The sequence below is a fragment of the Fukomys damarensis genome, unplaced genomic scaffold, assembly GCF_012274545.1.
Source record: "Fukomys damarensis isolate Sample0158 unplaced genomic scaffold, DMR_v1.0_HiC HiC_scaffold_18, whole genome shotgun sequence".
Taxonomy (NCBI): domain Eukaryota; kingdom Metazoa; phylum Chordata; class Mammalia; order Rodentia; family Bathyergidae; genus Fukomys; species Fukomys damarensis.
Genome location: NW_022900930.1, coordinates 11726359 through 11729306, shown reverse-complemented (window position 1 = coordinate 11729306; position 2948 = coordinate 11726359).

Here is a 2948-nt window from a genome sequence, read left to right as displayed (position 1 = left end):
CCGAGGACTTCGACCTGCGCTCCCCTCCCAGTGCCCGGCACTCCGAGCCAGGTCCGGTGGTCTGTGCGTGGCGCCGCTTGTCCGTGGGGATCTTTCTTTTTGCCTGCGGTCTCAACGTATCAGTAAGGCAATGCGATGGTCCTGTCTTTATAAAATTTTAAAAGTTGTTCATTATGTTTTTTGTATTTCTTAAAGCTTTGCAGTAAAATACTTACTTGGACTTTTTGTCGCGCCCCACCCCCTTACATTTTTCGCCCAGGCGGCTGCTTTTCCAGCTCGTGGCCCTGGAACCGGCCACGACTGCAGCCGGCGGCTGCAGGTGACCGGAGTTCGGGCGCCGGCCTTGCGGGTGGGAAGGCCGCAAAGCAAAGCGCACTGCACCCGCTCACTTGGGGAGGGCAGAGGGGCCTGGGTCCAGTTTCTCCTGCGGAGAAGGCTGGGACGCTCTGGCTCTGCCTCACACCTCGCTGCACTAGCATGCCTGGAATGTGCCCTGTCCGAGGAGTCCCCCTTGCTCGACGGTCCCAGGCCGATTGGCTTTCTCTGGGGCTGCTGTGCCTCAGCTCAGAATTCGGCCCTTACCGGGCCCCAGCGCCAAGGCTCTTGTCCGTGCTGATGAAAAGACTGGTTTCTTCACGAAAACGACAGGACGTCTTTTAAAGGAGCCTCTCAGTTGGAGACAGGTCTAGGCCAATTTTACTCGTGTCGCAGGAGCTGGCCACGCCGAGCCTTTGTGTCCCTGTGCTGAGGGGTCTCCTCGCCGGCCCTTCGGGGCCCCGCGCTCAAGCTGGCCGGTAAATAATAGTGGAATCCGAGGGGAGGAAGATGCCCACAGAACACAGAATTACTTTCTGCACCTGACACTAATCCGTGGTCCCGAAGGCGAGTCACACGGAAGGGGCGGGCGCGTGTGAGTGTGTGTCCACCTGTGCGTGCACGCGCCTGTGTGCCTGCTCCCTTTAGAGGGCAACGACTTCGAACTTAACGCTTTTAAACCTAGGACCGCTTCTGTTAGGAACGCCGTGTCCTGGATTTTGAAAGAGACTAATAACAATCCCTTTCCCCCACCTTAGTCGTGTGATTTTTCAGCAAATGAGCTTTGAATTGCCCCATTGTATTTATCCTGGTTACTGATTAAGCACCCTGGATAACTTTAAATTGAAGTGCCTAAGCCACCGATCTACAGTTAAATGGAGACAATGTGAGACCTACCCAGTTCTGCTGTAGAGGTGAAATAAAACTGGCCTCCAACTGGTCTGTGGGCTGGGGCTGGGAAACATAATCAGTTTACACAGAAACCTTGTAAATCCGCTCCTCAATAAGCAGATCTTGCAGAAAACAAAGGCATTTCTGGAGGAAGGTGCTACTTGAATGTCATTTCAAAGTTAATTTAATTGAGGAAAGCATTCCTACAGGAATTGGGATGGGATTGCCCAAGGAGAGCTATTTTATTCATATTCAGCTATAAACCTCAGGGTGAAAATACTTTTTAACAATCACTGTGGCATGTAAACCCAACTTCCCTTTTCCCCAGACAGTCCTTAGACCAACCTTATTAGTCACTGTCAGGCTCCAGCAAAGCTCCTGCCCTTGTATAAGAACATTTCTTTCCCATTAGGAAGTTGTGTGATCTGAGAGTTTGAAGCCCCAAATTGAATCCCAAGAGAAGAACAATGGCTTCTATTCTGGTTTTGATGCCAACCTCTGACTCACTGCCCTGTCCCAAAGTACCTGAATAAAACCTGCTTGAAAAAAATCATTAATGAATTAGTATCAAGATGGCAATGGAAGGAAAGGCCCGTTTCCCCTTTCCTGAGAGAAAATGGACCCTTGCTTGTTCCTCTGAACTGCTACAGGAATGACTTTGTCTGCACCTGGTAACAGGAATGTTCAAAAGAAGGGAGAGGCATCTCACGCTCACAGCGGGCCCCTGTGTCTCCCAGTGTATTCTTAGGCAGCATTTATACCTGCAATTGAAACTGTCTGTCCTCTGCCTATGGAGTCAGGGCTCTAAAGCAGAGGAAATCCTCCATGTTTAGATTGCATGAAAACAGAAAGCCTTCAAAGCACAGCCTGAGGGTTTGTTTTTTGTTACTTTTCAGGGCTGAGTTTGTCACAAATTAGTTTAGCAGCCTCCTTATCTTCTGTGGGTGATACTGTGTCATTTGCCAGTGAAGTGCTGTAAACCAGGTGCTCTCCAGAAAGGCTTTGACACATTGTTTCATTTACTACTCTGTTTAGTTTGGCTTAATGGCTTTGGTCAAGACCCTCCCTTGACTGCAAAGTTCTCCACCTGAGTTTGGACAAGACAATTTCAGATCGGGTGCATTTCCAACAAGGCATGATTCTGAGCAGGCACACTGTTACCAACCTGGAAGCCAAGCACACTGAAATGCCATGCGTGAGGGGCAATCTCCAGCTCCTCTCTGGCCTTCCTTTAGGACAATTTCATGGAAGGCAAAGTTCGTTTTTATTTTTTTATTTTGTTTTACTCAAGCATTAATGTCAGGTTTTCAAAGACATTTTTGTAACAAAATGTTTTTATAAACAGCAGGTAAAAATGGGCTTTTGGGGTGGGGGGAGTCACTCTAGTTATTCATAGTTTCTTATTTATTTAGTCATTCATCCAACAAACATGAAAAATTTAGTGGAGGATGAAGTTTTTCCACAACACTGACTCTACCCTCATAGAGTTTACAGTCTAAGTAGATGCAGCCAGGTTGTGATTGCCAGTGTATGTGTTGCTGCAAAGTGAGATCAAATAAATATCCTTAAAAGATCAAACAAGATGCCATGGAGATGCAGAAGGGGAAGGGATGGAACTGTGTTGTGGGAAGGAGAAAATGGAAGAAAAGTGCATCAATAAAGTGCACTTTATCCATTGAAATGTTATCCTTGAAATGTCCTAGACTTCTCTGACAGCCTTTTTTTTTTTTTTTTTTTTTTTT